This window comes from Trachypithecus francoisi, unplaced genomic scaffold, assembly GCF_009764315.1.
Source record: "Trachypithecus francoisi isolate TF-2019V2 unplaced genomic scaffold, Tfra_2.0 Lachesis_group9, whole genome shotgun sequence".
NCBI classification, from domain to species: Eukaryota; Metazoa; Chordata; class Mammalia; order Primates; family Cercopithecidae; genus Trachypithecus; species Trachypithecus francoisi.
This window is the reverse complement of record NW_022681474.1, coordinates 51106489-51128191: the sequence shown is the minus strand read 5'-3', so window position 1 is coordinate 51128191 and position 21703 is coordinate 51106489. Positions and strand designations below refer to the sequence as shown.

General features: G+C 40.7%; 1 protein-coding gene and 1 pseudogene across 6 annotated transcripts in view; one reads left to right on the top strand and one right to left on the bottom strand.

Moving 5' to 3' along the window:
- The window catches only part of BMPR1A (bone morphogenetic protein receptor type 1A), a 166046-nt gene that overhangs the window by 97441 nt on the left and 46902 nt on the right, over positions 1-21703 (bottom strand). Inside the window, exon 2 of one of the 6 annotated variants that reach the window (XM_033209013.1) lies at positions 1792-1838. The exons of the other annotated variants lie outside the window; for them this stretch is intronic. The gene's annotated coding sequence lies outside the window, so the exon portion shown is untranslated. The remainder of the gene's footprint in view (positions 1-1791; positions 1839-21703) is intronic. 6 annotated transcript variants of the gene reach the window in all.
- Positions 1-21703, top strand: part of LOC117082245 — a 99081-nt pseudogene that overhangs the window by 30542 nt on the left and 46836 nt on the right.

The window sequence follows — 21703 nt, the reverse complement described above, 5'->3', positions numbered from 1 at the left end:
AATCAATTCCTTTATGTGGACAAAGTTTCCTGAAAAACTAATTACATTTCATAGAAAACGATAACCATCTGTTCCCTTAAGGATGTACGGGTCATGTCAGAATGGAGTCCAATTAAACGGTCAAGTAATACTTAATTGTTATTTACTAAAAACTTAAAAGTTATCTTCACAAAAATCCCAGTTGTCACCCACCCAAGATGTGTGCATCAATAAACTAACAAAACTCTAGAAGTTACAGAAAATGAAATTATTTTCAATTAAGAGCACCCATGTAAAATCCATCACTTGTACAGGAATATGTCAACTAGCGATTTCAAACAAGAGAAGTAAGTCTAGCAATATTTCCTCCAAAAGGCCAGGTGTGAGACAGCGTTGCTACATGTCCGTGGGTGGATAAACACACAGGGAAGAAAGTTTTAGCTGGGAAGCCTACATTTAAGTTCTCATCTCTATGTGATGAGAGGTAGGTAGTTAATTACCACACAGCACTGTCTTTTAAATCCGTGAGTCACATGCCTAAGGGAGGGGCCTGGATGCAGGATGAGCAGCAACTCAGGCAATCAAGGAAGGTTTCAAAAGGAAGCAACAACAGGTTCTGAGGAGCTGCAGACAGGCAATTAGCAGCAACTACTACCCCAACACAATGCACATAATCCAACAGCCGCCTAGGGACTTCCCACCTTCTTGCAAAAACACAGCATGTGCCTTTGCGACTAAGTTTGTGAGGCTAGGTATGTTTGAATTTCAGAGATATTCTATTATCGACAGACATGTGAGACTGAAAGAAACACACATACATACAAATACACACACACACACACACACACACACAAACAACTTGGTAATATTTCCAGGAGCCATTAAAGCAAATTTTAAAACATTTAAGGCGGGGCGCGGTGGCTCACGCCTGTAATCCCAGCACTTTGGGAGCCCGAGGTGGGCGGATCACAAGGTCAGGAGATCGAGACCATCCTGGCTAACACGGTAACACCCCATCTCTACTAAAAATACAAAAAATTAGCCGGGCATGGTGGTGCGTGCCTGTAGTCCCAGCTACTCAGAGGCTGAGGCAGGAGAATGGTGTGAACCTGGGAGGTGGAGCTTGCAGTGAGCCGAGATCATGCCACTGCACTCCAGCCTGGGCAACAAAGCAATACTTCATCTCAAAAAAGAAAAAAAAAATTTAAGATATAGTTCCCTGCCTGCAAGAAACATGTAATCAACATGAGGAGCCAAGACATAAAGATATTCAAATTTAAATAATGGTAAGAGATGATACTGCAAATGTCATATCACCACACATGATGATTAATCGAAAAGCACTAAAGTTTACTGCTTCACAGGTGGGAAGTAATTTAAGGTGGCCTTCCAAGGATCTGCAGGATTTGATACTATGCAAGGAGGGAGTAGTTCAAGTTCAAATAGGCATTCCACAGGGAGGGTCAGGGAGGGTACTTTGTGGCTGGTCATGGCCCTACGGGGGGTCTGGATTCTATGGTGGTGAAGCAGGATCATCAATGTACAGTCTGACCCAGATGATAAATACACAGCTGCCCTAAGGCCCATGCCTACAGCACACACAACTGTTCATTTTAGTTCTCCTTCCAACTAAGCATTAAAGACCTCATAGTGCTTTTCCATACAGAATCCTCAGCAGCCAAGATGTCAGGATGTTTGAAATGCATCTACCATTCTTTAGGAAGTAAAGAGAAGAATACAAAGATTAAGAAAGAGCATGGGCTCTGTAGCCAGACTGAGTACCAAGGTTAGAATCCTGGCTCCACCACTTACCTGTTGTAATCCTTTGACCAAGTTGTTTAACCTCCTCCGTACTCAATCTGTAAAATGAGGATCAAAGGAGTTAATATAGGTATGGCACTTAGAACAGTGCCAGGCAGACAGTAAGCACTAAGTGTAAGCTACTATTATTGTTCTCCATCAATAGGAAACCAACTGTATTTTCAGAGAGTAATTAGAAGTTTATACAGGAGAATAATACAAGAAGCTATATTAAAAGCTTGCTGGATACAGAAAACCCTCTGAATCACTGGTAGAAACACCCTTCCAGTATTTAATAACAATGCCTAATAGCATCAAACACTTGCTGGTTGATTTAAGAACAAAATTATGGCAACAATATTTACTGAGTTCCATTTATCAAACATTTACCATGTGCCAGTTACTGTGCTAAATTCTATACATTTATTATCTGGCTTAATCCTTAAAATAAGACTATGGGGCAGATACCACCAGTAATCCCATATTACAGATAAGAAAACTGAAGCCCAGGCCGGGCACGGTGGCTCACACCTATAATCCCAGCACTCTGGGAGGCTGAGGCGGGCAGATCACCTGAGGTCAGGAGTTTGAGACCAGCCTGGCCAATGTGGTGAAACTCCATCTCTACTAAAAATACAAAAGTTAGGCAGGCAGGCTGGCCTGTAATCCCAGTTACTTGGGAGGCTGAGACAAAGGATTGCTTGAACCCAGGAGGCAGAGGTTGCAGTGAGCTGAGATTGTACCACTGCACTTCAGCCTGGGTGACAGAGTGAGACTCTGCCTTAAAAAAAAGGGGGGGGGGGGGGGGACTGAAGCTCATAGTGATTAAGCAACCTTCTCAAAGTCACACAGTTAATATATGGTAGATTTGGGATTCAAATCCAGACTCTAAACACTGTACTTTTAATCGTAATGCCATACATTTTCTTCCCAAATCCTGAACCAATTGCACATGACTGTGATAATGGTTATACAGATCCGTGAGTATACTAAAAACCACTGAAGTGTGCCCTTTAAATAATTGTATGGTATGTGAATTATATCTTAATAAAGCTGTTTCAAACCACTAACAAAAAATAGTAAAATCAGGATATAGGGTCCTTGGGGTTTTACTCATGCACAGACTGGGACTAGAATAAAAAGAAAAACTGAATTCATTTTGGATAGAAAAATGAGTATTTTTCAAATGGAAAGATTTAGAACCTGTATATAAATACATGACACATGCTGAAGTTGAACCTAAATAATGAATAAAATGTAGATCAAGAAATATCTGTGAGGGCAGGCATGCTGGCTCAGGTCTGTAAACCCAGCACTTTGGGAAGCCGAGGTGTGTGGATCGCTTGAGCCCACGAGTTTGAGACCAGCCTGGGAACATGTAGTTCGAGACCAGCCTAGGAACATGGTAAAAACCCCTCTCTACAAAAAATACAAAAATTAGCTGGATGCGGTGGTCCGTGCCTGCTGTCCCAGCTCCTCAGGAGGCTGAAGTGGGAGGACCACTTGAGCCTGGGAGGTCCAGACTGCAGTGAGCCATGATTGTGTCACTGCACTCCAGCCTGGACAGAGCCAAGAACCCCTCTCAAGAAACAAAAGGAGGGAGGAAAGAGGAGGGGAGGAGGGGGTAGAAAAAAGAAACATCTGTGGGTAATGATGATGTCACAGTGATCCCCTTACCATCAAGTCCAACATTTTGGCAAGAGAGAGGTAACAACATGATCATACTGTCATTCACTTTTAGCAAGGGAGCAGCATAAAATGTGGGCAATAGCATCAAGTTTCTTGGAAAAATGTAATGAAGCTAATGGTCTCCTGTACAGCCTTGGGAGGTATAAATGCAGCCTCTCTAGAGAGCAACTTAGCAGTGTGCATGATGTACCCACTAGCCCAGCAATCCTACTAATAAAAATCCACATTTAAAAAAAATCATGCTGCCGGGCGTGGTGGCTCATGCCTGTAATCCCAGCACTTTGGGAGGCCGAGGCGGGCGGATCACAAGGCCAGGAGATGGAGACCATCCTGGCTAACACGGTGAAACCCCGTCTCTACTAAAAATACAAAAAATTAGCCGGGCGTGGTGGTACGCGCCTGTAGCCCTAGCCACTTGGAGGCTGAGGCAGGAGAATGGCGTGAACCTGGGAGGTGGAGCTTGCAGTGAGCCGAGATCGTGCCACTGCACTCCAGCCTGGGCGACAAAGCGAGACTCCGTCTCAAAAAAAAAAAAAAAAAAATCATGTTGTACACCCAGATTTAGTGACACATACGGTCTTACAACATGCTTAATGATGTCAGAACAAGCAAAAACAAAAATAACGTAAATTATAGTACAGTCAGACAATATTGTAACAACAGCTGATGTTTATTAAGTGCGAAGAATTATTTCTATGTGTTAGCTCACTTAATACTTACAGCAACCCCAGAAGTTAGTTAAGAATGTTATCACTATTTTCAAGATGAGGAAACTAAAACTCAGAGCAGTAACTTCCTTCAGGTCACACTGCAGCAGTAACTGAAGCCAGGATTTGAACCAGGGCAGTCTCAACACCGCCACTTTGTGTAACTACAAACGTTATGCCACACGAAAATAAGTACTTGGAAATATACTTACAATATATTAAGACAGAAAAAATCAGATCACAAAATAACCTTGTGATCCTTCTCTGTTTAATGCATTTAAAAAGAGAGCGATGGAAACGACATGCCCTAAGTTTAACAATAGGTACTGCTGGTATTACAGTTGATAAATGTCGTCTATACTTTCCATATTTTCCAAATTTTCTACTGCTGGATGCTTTTTTTAAATGACCTTCTTTAAAAAAATAAGTGAAAAGATGATTATAATTTAAAACACTGCAAAAAAGGACAAGTAACAAAAACTATGGAATCAGCAGTTAAATCTGCTATTGGGGTTGCTGATTCCAGAGAAGTGGTAGATGACAACCAGGCAGTGGCCAGGAAGAAGTATATGAAACAGTGACAGGTGCTACATAGGCATCAACTAGCATCCCGAGAAGTCCAGCGGGGAGGGCAAGGAGCACGGTACATAGCTCTGAGATAATGGCAATATCAAGGGAAGGTTTTACTGGTTTAGTTTTGAACTTGAAGGAGATTTGATCAGCGTTACAATCGAACTAGAAACAGCCAAGGATGGAGAGACGGATAATGAGAGGGAGGTCTCAGATGATAAGGACTGAGCCTTAGAAAAAGGGAAAACTTCGTGTGAAACAGCCGAGAAGGAAGAAAAGAAGTCATACAGTGATCTTTGAGGTAGAGACAGAAGAAACTGACAGAACTTAATTTGGTACTCTCAAGCTTCTCTAAGAAAAAAAAAAAAAAAAAAGATGTCATCTTCCAAACTAAAAAGGTGATTCTGGGTGCAGTGGCTCATGCCTGTAATCCCAACATTTTGGGAGGCCAAGGCAAGAGGATTGCTTAAACCCAGTAGTTTGAGACCAGCCACGGCAACGTGGCAAAACCTCATCTCTATCCAAAAATTTTTAAAAAGTTAGCCAGGAATGGGGGCATAATCCTGTAGTCCCAGCTACTCAGGAGGCTGAGGTGAGAGGACCACTTGAGCCTGGGAGGTCGAGGCTGCAGACAAGCTATGATCACACCACTGCACTCCAGTCTGGGTGTCAGAAAGTTAAACTCTGTCTCAAGCAAAACAAAACAAAACAAAACAAAAACTAAACTAAAAATATGGTATTAGGTACAGGGTGAGAAGCAGGGTTAGTAGGAAAAGTGCTAGAAAGCAACTAGATTCACCTTTTGCCAGAGCTAGCAGAAACCATCAGTCTAATCATCAATTGACCACAAATTCTCCTCTGGACAATTCACATTACAGGCATAAATGAGAGTATCGCAGGAAGTTGGAAAAACCGTTTATTCTTCAGTTAACATGTACATAAGCTATGCCACTCGTAACTGAAGAACCCATGGTATGCCTGGAGACTGCTACCCTATCGGTAATTTCAAGGATAACAATCACTACCATAATCCGTGAGGCAGACGTGATAAGTGTCATTACTTTTAAGAGATGAGATGCATAGGCAAAAGAAGCACTAGGTTTCAAGCATAAATTTCTAATTTGACAAAAAAAAAATAGTTTGCTATGAAAATTCAAGTTGTGGCTGGGCGCAGAGGCTCACACCTGTAATCCCAGCACTTGGGGATTAGAGGTGGGTGGATCACGAAGTCAGGAGATCGAGACCATCCTGGCCAAAATGATGAAAGCCCTGTCTCTACTAAAAATACAAAAATTAGCTGGACGTGGCAGTGCATCCTGTAATCCCAGCTACTCAGGAGGCTGAGGCAGGAGAATTGCGTAAGCCCAGGAGGCAGAGACCGCAGTGATCTCAGATCGCGCCACTGCACTCCAGCCTGGGAGACAGAGCGAAACTCAAATAAAAAAAAAGTTGTAAAGATCTCAAATTCTGTATAATTGAAAAGTTTTCTAAGACAGGCCAATTGTTACAAAACATAGTATTTTTAACACACATACAGAGATCTCCAGAGATGTAAGTGGCTTTAAAAAATAAGTAGCAATAATAATAAGTAGCCATTCCTTCATGTGTGAGGATACAGTCAGGGAAATAAGAACGTAAGATATGGAGGTAAGAGCTGAGTACTGTTTAATATGTGGTTGGTTTCACTTGCAGGCCCAATGCTTTACATGCATTACCACATTTCATCCCCAAAACAATTCGGAGGCAGGAATTCTTCGTTTTCATTCAACATATTTACTGAGTGCTAGTTCTGTGTCCCAGAAACTAATCTAAACCTCAGCATACAGTAATGAACAACAACAACAAAAAAAATCCAAAAATTTGCCTTCTTGGAAACTGTATCCTATTTCAGTGTCTGTCTTTAGGGGCTTGAGTAATTTCTCTATGGAGTCAAATAAAGTGGGTAGCAGAGATGGAACTCCAGTTCAGGTGTGTCAGATCACAGGTACAAAGTCTGAATCATTCAAACTATGATTCTAGCATACGTAACTGCTGCTCAATAGAGATAAAAAATAACTTCTACATTTATCTGAGTTTTTCAATAATAAACAGTACTTATTTGAGAATTTTGAATATTTTGTTGTTTTGCTTATACTACTGCTCTCCCTATAGGAAATGACCTGTCAATAAAAACTAGCACCAATCCTCAGTTAACATGTTTCTTTCCATCTACTTTATAAATTTTAAAGCAAAAAATCCTGAGATAAAAGCAATCTGAAAGCCTCTTCATCTGCTCCCTAAAATTATTAACCAAAGAACTATTCATACTTCAGCCAACTTCAATCTTCAGTTAACATGTTTCTTTCCATCCACTTAATAAATTTTAAAACAAAAAAACCTGAGCTAAAAGCAAACTGAAGACCTCTTCATCTGCTCCCTAAAATTATTCGCTGGCCAGACACGGTGGCTCACGCCTGTAATCCCAGCACTTTGGGAGCCAAGGAGGGCGGATGACAAGGTCAGGAGCTCGAGACCAGCCTGGCCAACATGGTGAAACCCCGACTCTACTAAAAGTACAAAAATTAGCCAGGCATGGTGGCAGGCACCTGTAATTCTAGATACTCGGGAGGCTGAAGCAGGAGAATCATTTGAACCTGGGAGGCAGAGGTTGCAGTGAGCTGAGATCATGCCATTACACTCCAGCCTGGGTGACAGTGCGAGACTTCCATCTCAAAAAAATATTAACCAAAGAACTATTCATACTTCAGCAAACTTCTTAAAATATCAGAGGAAATTTTGCTAGTACTTTGTTGAACATTTTGGCATCAATGTTCCAAAGGGGTATTATCTGTAGTTTCCTTGTAGTATCTTTGTCTAACTTTGGTGTCAGTGTAATATGTTGGCCTCACAGAATGAGTTGGAAATTTTTCTCTTTCTCCAGTTTTTTTTTTTTTTTTTCACTTGAAGAATGGTATTAGTTTTTCCTTAAATGTATGGCAGAATTCACCAGTGAAGCCATCAGGTCCAGGGTTTTTCTTTGTCAGATTTTTGACAACTCATTCAATCTCCTCACTAGTTAAAGGTCTATTCAAATATTCTATTTCTTCATGATTTAGTCGATTTTGTGTTTCTAGGAATCTGTCCATTTCATTTAGGTTATCCAATTTGTTGGCATTTGTTTACAATACTCTTTTATTTGCACATCCACGTTAATGGCAGCATTATTCACAACAGCTAAAATGTGAAAGTAACCCAAGTATGTGGGTGAATGAATGGATAAGCAAAATGTGGTATATGCATAAAATGGAATATTATTCAGTCTTAAAAATGAAGGAAATTCCGAGACATGCCACAACATAAACCTTGAAGACATTATGCTAAGTGAAATAAGCCAGCCACCAAAAAGAAAAATACTAAATGCAACTTATACGAGGCACTTATAGTAGTCAAGATCAGAGAGACATTAGTAGAATCGTGGTTGCCAAGGATGGGGGAAGAAGGGAGAGTTGTTGTTTTATAAGTACAGTTTCAGCTTTACAAGATGAAGAGTATAGGAGATGGATGGTGGTGATGGATGTATAATGTTATGAATGTATTTAATACCACTGAACTGTATACTTAAAAATGGTTAAAATGATAAATTTTGGGTATGTATATTTTACCTTGATTTTAAAAATTGGAAAAAAATTATTGTAGAAATGGGGATGTCTGGAGAAGAGCTTTATCACAGACTCATTTTTTCACTTGTACTTTCATTATCTGAATTATCTTAATATACAAACAGATCCCTGATGATATGCAAACAGACTCACATTATTATTCTCTTTCCCTTAACGAGTTAATTCCTGTTAGAAGTTTTCCACCGGTGTCTGGTATATCTTGGGTGCTGTTCACATAATGGGTGGTTCGTCAACCCCAACTAGAACCTCTCTGCATGTAGGTGGGGCTTGTGAACTAGCAGGCTTCACTGCAGGATAACTCCTGCTTGTGCAGATACAGACAGCCTTAAGTATCAGGCTCTGTTGATCTCTTCCCTGAAGCCATTCAGTTTCTTAGAAAAGAGTACTTCAGTCTCCTAGGTGAAGTGTATAACTCTCAATTGTCAGTGCTCTGAAAAAAAGTGGAAAAAGGACATGGACAGAAATTAAAGGCAAGGAGGTATATCTCCTGATCCAGTAGGTCGACTTCCGCTTAATCCCCATCTGCAGTGTACTCCTCTTCTGTACTCTCTTCAAATCTGGAATTTAACTGATTCAGTTTCTTTACACAATCAACTGCCCATCTTTCGTCAAAATGAGGGAGGGGTACAGAATTACTAAGGTAGGGGTCAGTGTTGTGGATAATGCCACAAATGTGACCACGTGTATAATTTTAAATTTTCTAAGCAGCTTCATGAAAAAAACTAAAGAGAAAGCTGAAAATAATTTTAATGCATCTTATTTAACCCAATGAATACAAGATGTTATTTAATATGTAATTAATATAAAAATTTAGATATTTTACACCTTTTTTCCAAATATAGTATTACTTTAAAGTTACAGCACCTCTTAACTAGGACTAGCCACATTTCAAGTGCTCAACGGCCATGTGTAGCCAGTGGCTGCCATATTAGATAGCATAGGTCTAAGTGAGGCTGTGGTAACAACCCCAAAATTTCAATGGCTTAGTACAACAGAAATTTACTTCTGTCTCATGTAATATGTCCAACACGGATATGCAGGGGTTATTTCCAGTTACTCAAAGAGCCAGGCTGACCACCTTGTTCCCGCATCAAATGAATCCTATGACCAGGGATATCCTAGGCAAGAAAGAGATCAGAGTATCTTCATGGGTTTTTCACTATGCCAACTCAGAAGTAACACAACCTCCCTCAAAGTCTACTGGCCAGCATCAGTCACCTGATCCCACCAAACATCGAGGAGCAAAGGAATTAAATGCTCCCAACAGTCTGGGACTAAAGAAGATCTAGATGTAGACGAGCACTAAGAAGTCACTGCCACAGGCAGGCACTTGGCTTGTGGGCAGGTGCGAGGCACAGAATCTCAGCCCTAGATTCCAGGGTATCGCTATTCCATATACAGATTTTTAAACTAGTGTTGAGCCTGAACTCTAATCTCCAGTTACAGATAAAACCAGTGCCTGCAAATCTCCAGGCTTGAGAGAGGTAAAGACTGATTTGCTTCTTCCATGTCCCTCTACAAGCCAAACTAGTCTTCATTGGAATGAACAGTGGGCACATTTGAAGATACAGATGGTGCAAAGGGCCTATAGCATAAGGGTTGGAGTGGACACAGGAGTCAAGTCAACTTGAAAATGACCAACCAGACTTCCCTTCTAGGACACAGCCTCACTCGCACAAGAAAAAAACTGCTGAAAATTAAAACGAAATTGAACAGGAAAAGGTTCTCCAGAAACAAAGGAAAGAGGAGGCCCACATAAAAGTGAGGGGCAGTAATGGAAACAGGAGACCTCAAAAGCAACCTGTATTTCATAACGGAAAATAACTCTGTGAAATTAGAAATGCTATCCTGAGTCACTATGTCTTCTTCCAAACATTCAGGAAAATGAACTTCCAATAAAACTGACCCATGGCAAAGTTTTCAGATCCAAATCTCATAGAAGTTATAACAAAATGGGGAAGGGGCCAGGCATGGTGGCTCACACCTATAATCCCAGTACTTTGGGAGGCTGAGGTGGCGGATCACGAGGTCAGGAATTCTAGACCAGCCTGGCCAATATGGTGAAACCCTGTCTCTACTAAAAATACAAAAAAATTAGCTGGGCATGGTGGCGTGTGCCTATAGTACCAGCTACTCGGGAGGCTGAGGCAGAAGAATTACCTGAACCCAGGAGGCAGAGGTTGTACAGAGCCAAGATCGTGCCACTGCACTTCAGCCTGGGCGACAGAGTAAGACTCCGTCTCAAAAGAAAAAAGAAAAAAAAAATAAAACAGGGAAGGAATAGGGAGCAAAACAACATCCTCCTTACAGACAAATACATCATGCTAGAAGGCCAGAAACACAAGAGATTAAAATTAAAACCACTATTAGTATTTCAAAATGAGCTAAAAACATTAAGAAAATTATATAAAGCATGAGAAACAACATCAGAACAGAAGAAACTCAGAAATGTGAGAACACGACTCAGTAAATAATTATAAATTTTAAAATGTATTTGAGAAATGAAGAATAAAACCCAAGGAACACAAGAATGAATATTACAGATAATGCCTTCAAGAATCTGAAAGTGAGAAGGAAGATAATTCTAAAAACAAAAAAGAAATGATGAAATAATAGGATTCTAAAGAAAGTAACAAAAATTGCTCCATTTTTCACATATTAGGAATCCCTCGAAAAAGCAAAAGCAGGGGAACAAGCAATATTAAAAACTGTAATCCAAAAAATTTTTGCCAAAATTAAGACAAAAGAGCGAATGGGGCCTGTACTCTCAGCGTTGGGGAAGCTGAGGTGAGAGGATCACTTGAGTCCAGGAATTACAGGCCAGCCTGGACAACATGCCAGGACACCAGAAAAAAATTAGAAACTACATATTTAAGGCACACATTGCATACTGGAGAATACTAGGCCAAAATAATTGATACCAAGATATAGTAAAATTGCAGGATTTTTAAGGAAAAAATAAATTTGAGCATCTAGGCAAAAACATCAAGTAACTTATAAGGGAAAAAAACTACATTAACAACAAACTTTCCAAAAGTAACATATTATACCAGAAAATAAACTACTCAAGGAAGGAAAACAAAAGCCAAGAATTGTATGGCGGCCAGTAGAACTAACTTTCAAGTACAAACATTCACATATTGTCAAAATACAAAAACTCAGGGAATATTGTTCCCATAAGCCTTTCTAGAGATATTTACTAGAAAATGAGTTTAAGAGAACCAATGTAGGTAAAGGGATACTGACATAGGAATAGAGGTGAGCACTAAATAGTTACCTGTCGACTACACAGGGACAAAGACAAACAGACTACAAGGGCGCATAATGGGTGTGCGCTCTAATGGCAACATGACCTGGTGATACATGGAAGACAACTGCACAGGGAATGGGGGGAAATGGAAAGCGCATGCAAAGAATGGTTTTAACTGGTTTCAACCCGTGGTGAATATATTAGTATTGTTGTTTTGTAACTGTCAGAGACATATGTGACAACATAAATGAGTAATTATCAAATATTCTACCACACCTATGTCCTTGAAAACCAGGATTTCGAGGGTAGTACCTCCCAGCACTATCCACTGAAAAGAATTAGAAACGAAGACTAACTCGTAGCAATGAGCATTAGAACACCCCAACAGTCCTGGCGGTGGTTTTGAAATACCATTTTCCACTGAAAAAAATTCAAGGCTTCTTGGAGATATTCCAGGTGTGAGGCAGAAATTGTAAAAGATATTCCTGGAATGTTTCATTTTATAAGGTAGTGAGGAGACTAATCACAGACTATGAGTCACTTTAGAAGGACTCAGGAACCTACCAGAAGAGGCTCCCTTTGGTCAAAAACGAACAATTTGAGCTTTAACAGGTGTAAGAATTACAATGGACTGAACCCCAACAAATGAGTTCATAACAATTCAAAAAACAAAAAGGAAAGAAAATCACCTTCAGAGAAGATAGGGAACCAATTCATTATTTTTAAAATTGTTACAATTCCAACTATATGACATGTCTGGAAACAGCAAAACTACGAACACAGTAAAAAGATCAATGCCAGGGGTTGAGAGGAAGGAGAGATAAATAGGCAGAAAGCACAGAGGATTTATAGGGCGATGGAACTATTCTGTATGATACCATAATGGTGAATAGACATCACTCTGCATTTAATATATAACCCATATAATGTACAACACCAAGAGTGAACCCTAATGAAACCTACAGACTTTGGATAATAAGGACATGTCAACATAGGTTCATCAATAGGAAAAAACCTGCCACTCTAGTGGGGGATGTTGATAGTGGAGCAGGCTATGTACGTGTGGATCGGGGAGATATGGGAACTCTTCGTACTTCTTCAATTTTGCTGTGAACCTGAAACTGTTCTAAGAAACAGTCTACTTTTAAAAACTGCTAAGCAAAAGGATAGAATAAGCATGTATCTTGTCTTTCCTATTCCCTGGAAAACTAAAAAAGGAATACAACTCTGTAGGAATACGCTGGTAATCCCATTTCTAGGTACTTAGCTGGTGAAATATAACCTATGTGCAAGCAAGAAATCTATACATGAATGTATAGAGCAGCTCTATTCATCATCGCCAAAAACTGGACATAACACAAAAGTCCTTCTAAAAGTGAACAAATAAAAAACTGGCATATCCACCAATGGAATGAAAATCATCCACAGACAGGGACAACACTCTTGATACACGCAACAACCTGGACGACCCTCAAAAGGCATAATGCTAAATAACACAGTCTCAAGAGGGTACTTCAAAAAGACAAAACTAGAGTGACAGAAAACAGGTTGGTGGTTTCCAGAGTTAGGGGTGAAGTAAGGTGTGACTGCAAAGCGACAGCAGGAGGGAGATTTTCCGGTGGCTGAACTGCTCTGTGTAGTGACTATTGTAGTTTGTTGTATCTATAGATGTGTTAAAATTCATAGAATTGTATATCCCCAAAAGCTCTATTTTTAGGGTTTTTAAATTTCTTTTTTGCACTGGAGAGCAGTGGCATGCTCAGAGCTTACCATAATCTCAAATTCCTGGGCTTAAACAATCCTCTCATCTCAGCCTCCCGAACAGTGAGGACTACAAGTTGACACCACCATGCCTGGCTAATTTTTCTAATTTTTTGTAGAGATGATGTCTTACTATGTTGACCAGGGTGGTCTTCAACTCCTGGGCTCAAGCAATCCTCCTGTCTCTGCTTATATTAATTTTTAAAATAAAATTTAAACAAAGTATGTCAGCTAACAAATGATAACAGAATTAGACTATCATACATTTGCAAATCCCAATGAGGACCTAATCAGCATTCAGCATCAAAGCTACTACAATAATACAACAGAGACACAACCACACATTGTGTGTCTCCTAATGTAACAACATACTGACTGCCTACAAGATACACAAAAGCCCTTGAACAGAATCTGATTATATCTCTTGATGCACCTGCCAATTTGTAGGAAATAGAGAGACAGAGAGAAGCTGAACTGTACCATGGGAACATAACTAGAAAAATCCAGAGCATCAAAAATCCATACTATCATAGGAAACTCTACAGGTCAAATAGGAAAATTCTTCAACAGATAAATGAGAGGGAGGAAGGGGAGAATCCATCAATTGTAACAGACTTAAAAGACATATTAAGACAAAAAAAAAATACAAGCAACAAAGGAAAAAACAAATATAAACTGAACATCATAAAAATTAAAAATTGTTGTGCTTCTGACCGGGAGTGGTGGCTCACGCCTGTAATCCCAGCACTTTGGGAGGCCGAGGCGGGTGGATCACTTGAGTTCAGGAGTTCCAGACCAGCCTCAGGAACATGGCAAAACCCTGCCTCTACTAAAAATACAAAAATTAGCAGGGTGTGGTGGTGTGCACTTGTAAACCCAGTTACTTGGGAGGCTGAGGCAGAAGAATCACTTGAACCCGGGAGCCAGAGGTTGCCGTGAGCCAAGATGGCACCACGGCACTCCAGCCTGCGCGACAGAGCAAGACTCTGGCTAAATAAATAAATAAATGGGCCGGATGCGGTGGTGGCTCACCGGCAAGGCGGGTGGATCACCTGAGATCAGGAGTTCAAGACCAGCCTGGCCGGCCGGGCGCGGTGGCTCATGCCTGTAATCCCAGCACTTTGGGAGACCGAGACGGGCGGATCACGAGGTCAGGAGATCGAGACCATCCTTGCTAACACGGTGAAACCCCGTCTCTACTAAAAAATACAAAAAACTAGCCGGGCGAGGTGGCGGGCGCCTGTAGTCCCAGCTACTTGGGAGGATGAGGCAGGAGAATGGCGTGAACCCGGGAGGCGGAGCTTGCAGTGAGCTGAGATCCGGCCACTGCACTCCAGCCTGGGCGACAGAGCGAGACTCCGTCTCCAAAAAAAAAAAAAAAAAAAAAAAGACCAGCCTGGCCAACATGTTGAAACCCCATCTCTACTAAAAAATACACACACACACACACACACACACACACACACACACACACACACAAATGTTGTGCTTCCAAGGGCACCATCAAGAAAGTGAAAAGACAACTCACAGAATGGGAATGGTAGAAAATTTTTGTAAATCATGTAACTATAAGGACTTGTATTTGGAATATATAAAGAACCATTAAAATTCAACAGTAAAAAGACAACCCAATTAAAAATGAGCAAAGAATTGCCGGGCGTGGTGGCTCACGCCTATAATCCCAGCACTCTGGGAGGCCGAGGCAGGCGGATCACAAGGTAAGGAGATTAAGACCACCCTGGCTAACACAGTGAAACCCCGTCTCTACTAAAAATACAAAAAATTAGCCAGGCGTGGCAGCATGCACCTGTAGTCTCAGCTACTTGGGAGTCTGAGGCAGGAGGATGGCATGAACCCGGGAGGCAGAGCTTGCAGCGAGCCACGATCACACCACTGCACTCCAGCCTGGGCAACAGAGTGAGACTCCGTCTCAAAAAAAAAAATGAGCAAAGAGTCTCACTTATCCAAAGAACGTATGCAAATGAGCAATAAGCACATGGAAATATGCTGAACGATATCAGTAATCAAGGAAACACAAATAAAAAACACAACAAAATACTTTAGACCCACTTGAGTGGCAATAAAAAAATAATAACAAATGTTGCCAAGGATGCAGAGAAACTGGAACTTCTAAAACCTGCTGGCACAGCTATAAATAGTGCAGCCATTTTGGAAAAGAAAACCAGTTCTTCAAATGGTTAAGCACAGAGCTGATTCTGTAATTCTTCTCCTATATACCTAAGAGAAACAAAAACGTATTTCCACACAAAAACTTGTACAAATATGTTCATAGCAGCATTATCTGGAACAACAGCCAAAAGGTGAAAATAACCCAAATGTCTATCAACCAATGAATGAATAAATTACTCTATACAATAAAATAATATTCAGCAGCCGGGCGTGTTGGTTCACTCCTGTAATCCCAGCACTGTGGGAGGCTGAGGCGGGTGGATCACCTTAAGTCGGTAGTTCAAGACCAGCCTGGCCAACATGGTGAAATCCTGTCTCTACTAAAAAAAAAAAAATACAAAAATTAATCGGACGTGGGGGTGGGTGCCTGTAATCCCACCTACTTGGGAGGCTGAGGCACAAGAATCCTTTGAACCCGGGAGGCAGAGGTTGCAGGAGGCTGTAGTGAGCTGAGATCATGCCATTGCACTCCAGCCGGAGGGACAGAGTGAGACTCTGTCTCAAAAATAATATTAATAATAGTAATATTCAGCAACTAAAAGAAATGAAGTACTGATACATGCTACATGGATAAGCCTTGAAAAAATGTGCTAAATGAAATATGCCAGGCACAAATATGCAATTCCACCTACATGAGGTACCTAGAACAGGCAAATTCATATTAGACAGAAAGTACCACAGTGGTTACCAGGGGGAGGAAGGAAAGAATAACACAGAGTTATTGTTTAATGGGTAAAAAGTTTCTGTTTGGGGGTGGGTGTCCTGGCTCACACCTGCAATTCCAATACTTGGGGAGGCTGAGGGGAGAGGATCGTTTGAGGCCAGGAGTTGAGACCTAGATGACAAAACAAGACCCTGTCTCTTAAAAAAAAAAAAAAAAGAGGCCAGGTGTGGTGGCTCAATCCTGTAATCCCAGGACTTTGGGAGGCTGAGGCAGGAAGATCACTTGAGCTCAGGAATTCAAGACCAGACTGGGCAAAATGGCAAAACCCCATCTCTGCAAAATAAAAATACAAAAACTAGCCAGGTGTGACGGCACACACCTGTAGTCCCAGCTACCTGAGAGGCTGAGGTGGGAGAATCACTTGAGCCTGGGAAGTGGAGGTTGCAGTGAGCTATTATCATGCCACTGCACTCCAGCCTGTGTGACAGAGTGAGACGCTGTCTCAAAAAAAAGGAGGGGGGGAGGGGGTCCTGTTTGGGATGATGAAAAAGTTCTGAAAATACATAGTAGTGATAATTGCATGCCACTATAAATATACTTAATGCAACTGGAATTATATACTTTAAAACAGTAAGTTTTATGTTATGCATATTTTACAATTTTAATAAAACGGGGAAAAAGTCAGGAGACTATTTTTTTTTTGCCTTCTCTGTCACTGAAATGAGATTTTTCACAATGAATGAATGACTCATAATAAGAGAAGATCAAAACAGGTGAGCACAGGACTCAATATGATCAATTTCTGTTGTTCCAAGACAGGATTATAATTTACAATTCAAATATTGAGAAACATTCAGGGAAGATAACCAGATCCCTAAGGAAACCTGTATCAGAGAAACGAAAGACTATAGAAGACGGGCATATAATGTTCTGATTTGGATAGAGAGGGGGAGATGGGAATTCTGGAAACTGAAAACCAGACAAAGTTTGACCATAAACTGAGGCAAAATTTCAATGGTGATTGTAAAGGAATAATCTTTGTACATTTAAGGGAAGTGATAATATCAAAACTGTAGCACTTTACAGTTTAAAATCAATTTTCACCCACATTCTAACTGAATTTCACAGCAACCTCATAAGTAATATTCTTCTTCAATTTTGTGGGAGATAGGGTTCAGACAGGACAAGGGTTTGTCAATTGAGTGGATAACTAGGATTCAAACTCAGGCCATTGCTTCAAATCTCTAAACTCTTTCAGTGAATTGACGTTACATGAAATAAGTTGAATGGACCAAAGCTCATAGTTCCACCTTTGGAAACTAGAAAACGAAGAGCAAATTAAATCCAAAGTAAGTGGAATAAAAGAAACAAAAATATAATAGTATCAATGATACTGAAAATAGGAAATCAATATGAAAAAACTAAAAGCTGGTTCTTTGAAAAGATCATAAAATTGATAAGCCTTTAGCTAAGTTAACTAATTAAAAAAAGATGACACAGGCCGGGCACGGTGGCTCACACCTGTAATCCCAGCACTTTGGGAGGCTGAAGTGGGCGGATCACGAGGTCAGGAGATGGAGACCATCCTGGCGAACATGGTGAAATCCAGTCTCTACTAAAAATACAAAAAAATTAGCCGGGCATGGTGGTGGGCACCTGTAGTCCCAACTACTCAGGAGGCTGAGGCAGGAGAATGGCGTGAACCCAGGAGGTGGAGCTTGTGGTAAGCCGAGATCATGCCACTGCACTCCAGCCTGGGATACAGTGAGACCCCCGTCTCAAAAAAAAAAAACAAGACACAAATAGCTAATATTGGAAACGAAAAAAAAAGATCATTACAAAGCCCCTTTAAATGTACATTAAAAGGATAATAAAGGAATACTATGAACAAATCTACGATCACAAATTTGATAATTTAGATGACATGGACCAATTCCTTAAAAGACACAATATGCCAAAACTTACACAAGAAGATACAGATAATCCAAATAGGCCTATATCTACTAAAGATATTGGATCAGTAAGCAGTAACCTTCCAAAACAGAAAGCAATAGGCCCAAATGAGTTCTGCCAAGGTGGATGGATTGCCTGAGGTCAAGAATTCAAGACCAGCCTGACCAACATGGTGAAACCCCATCTCTACTAAAAATACAAAAATTAGCCAGGTGTGGTGGTGTGCGCCTGTAAACCCAGCTTCTAGGGAGGCTAAGGCAGGAAAACTGCTTGAACCTGGAGGCAGAGGTTGCAGTGAGCCAAGATTGTGCCACTGCACTCCAGCCTGAGCAACAGAGTGTGACTCCGTCTCAAAAGGAAAAGAACAACAACTCTAGAACAGTATCTTGATAGAGATTACAGAAGTGTATGCACTGTCACAATCGATTAAATGGAATACATGAGAACGATAGGGACTGGGCATGGTGGTATACGCCTGTAATCCCAGCACTTTAGGAGACTGAGGTGAGAGGACTGCTTGAGGCCAGAAATTCAAGACCAGCCTAGCCAACATAGCAAGACTGTCTCTACACAAAAAAATTTTTAAATCTGCCAGGCATGGTGGCGTACATCTGTAACCCCAGCTACTCAGGAGGCTGAGGCAGGAGGACCACTTGAGTCTAGAAGTTCAAGGCTACAATGAGCTATGATCACATCACTGCACTCCAGCCTGGATGACAGAGAGAGCCTGTGTCAGATAAACAAGTAAGTCAAGAAAGAACTATGCATTTCACTAAATATACAGATCTATAAATTATACTTTGATTTTTTTTAATTAAAAATAAATTGGAAATGAAATTAGAATGAAATGGACTGGGGAAAGGCCAAAAAAAATCCTGAGGCATTGGTTTAGAAGTATTAGTATAAAATAAAAATGATTTTAAATATAATATGTTAAAAAATAATAGTCTATTTCCTAGATACATTTGTTGAAAGAGGCTAAAACCAATAACACCTCAGTATCAGTGAGAACACCTAAGACCCAGATCTTGGTTTCTAGATATTGAATCCCACTAAGAGAACCCAGGGTTCCTCAGAGACATGACTGATTCTGGGGATGGGGCAAAGAAGGTTCTAAAGAAGCCTGGAACATCACTATGGCATAAAGAAGTGCTCTTTATTTTTTTAAAAAGGAAGAAAAAATGACAAGGCCATATCCAAAGGACAAGAGAGCCAGAATGAAGAGATTCCCACTATCAAAATCTGGGACAACATTAACCTCAGAAAACATAAGGGCTGGTCAGGTACAGTGGCTCGTGCCTGTAATCCCAGTACTTTGGGAGGCCAAGGCAGGAAGATCATTTGAGCCCAGGAGTATCAAGCCTGGGCAACATGGTGAAACCCCCATTTATATTTAAAAATTAAAAAAAAAAATTCATCAGGTTTGGTGATGTGCACCTGTAGTCCCAGCTACTTGGGAGGCTGAGATGGGAGGATCAACTGAGTCTGGGAGGTCAAGGCTGCAGACAGCCGTGATCGCACCACTGCGCTCTAGCCTGGGCAACAGGAGTGAGACCCTGATGAAAAAAATCCATAAGGGCTATAATTCATTGAACGAAATGGACTCTATCAGTCCACAGCGATGACAACTAAATAGATAAATCAATTAAATACATAAGGGAGTTAGAAGGGTTCTTACATAATTCAGAATAATAAATGTAGAACCAGTGATGAAAGTGGAAAAATCACCATTCTACAACTATAAATAGTAAAGACCAATTAAATCTGCGGGGGAGTAGTGACTTTTACGAGGAGTAAGAAATTTGTATGGTGTTGAAGTTTCTCCCCACAGACTGCTTACTAGTTACAAGGGGGAAAACAGTAATTATAGAGAGGAGAAACTGGAAAACACCTTGACCAGGTGATCAAAATTAACATGACCAATGACAGGTAGGACAGACATAGTATGCTTCTGAGTCCGATATCTTGAGAAGGACACATCCGTCATTTATGTAGACTTCGGGCCAGAGATGCATCACCTGAATCTAATAATGAGAAAACACCAAGCCCAAAGCGAAGAATATTCTATAAAAACTGGCCTGGTGTTCGTCAAAAATGTTGATGTCATGAAACACAACAGGTGGCTAAGGAACTGCTTCAGAGAGAAGGAGGTTAAAGAGGGAGGACAACCAAATGCAATATGTGACTCCAGACTGAATCCTCCACTGGAGGGGAAAAATGCTAAAAACAAAAACAAAAACAAACAAGAAAAAAAAAAAACCTCAGTTGGGCCAACTGACAAAACTGGAATATAGACTGCAGATCAAAGTGCCGCCTCAATGTTAAACTCCCTGAATTTGATAACTGAAGAATGATTACACAGAATATCCATGTCCTTAGAAAATGGAAACTGAGGGCTGGGCATGGCGGCTCAAGCCTGTAATCCCAGCACTTTGGGAGGCCAAGGCGGGTGGATCACAAGGTCAGGAGACCAAGACCATCCTGGCTAACATGGCAAAGCCCCATCTCTACTAAAACTACAAAAAACTAGCCAGGCATGGTGGCACACGCCTGTAGTCCTAGCTACTCGGGAGGCTGAGGCAAGAGAATCACTTGAACCTGGGAGGCAGAAGTTGCAGTGACCCAAGATCCTGCCACTGCACTCCAGCCTGGGTGACAGAGCGAGACTCTGTCTCAAAAAGAAAATAGAAACTGAAATAGTAAAGGTAAAGGGGCATAATATATACAATTTCACTCTTAAGTGTGTGTGTGTGTGTGTGTGTGTGTGTGTGTGTGTACAGGTAGGAGGGAAGAGACAGAAGCAGAGAATTATAATGCAAATATGGGAAAATGTTAAAAACTGGTGAATGTGGGTATGAAGAGTATGGGCATTCACAAAGTATTCCTGCATCTTTTCTAAGTATGAAATGATTTCAAAATAATAAAAATAAAAATGAATTAAATTCATATATTAAAGCTCTAACCCCCAGTACTTCAGACCATAAATTTGTAAATAGGGTCTTTACAGAGGTAATCAAATTAAAATGAGGTTATCAGGGTGGGGCCTAATCCAATATGACTATAGCATCCTTATAAAAAGGAGACATCTGGATGTGACACCACAGATATGTGTGGAGAGACAGGGATAAAACTGCCATCTGAAACCCAAGAACGCCTGAGGCTACCAGGAGTCAGGAAGGAGGCCAGAAGCAGATCCTTCCCTGGTACCTTTAGAGGGAGCAAGGCTCTGCGGACACTCCTATTTTGGACCCCTTGATTTTGGAAGCCTAGCCTCTAGCATTGGGAGCCAATACATTTCTGCTATTCTAAACCCAAACAAACAAATAAAATAACTAGAATAGCAAAAAAAAAAAAAAAAAAAAAAACCCACAAACATTAAGTTAAAATAAATTCAAAACTTTTCATAGATATGAGACACACTTGATCAATAAAGGTGTTTAAAAGCACAAATACATGGGTTATTCACTGGTGGTCACAAAAT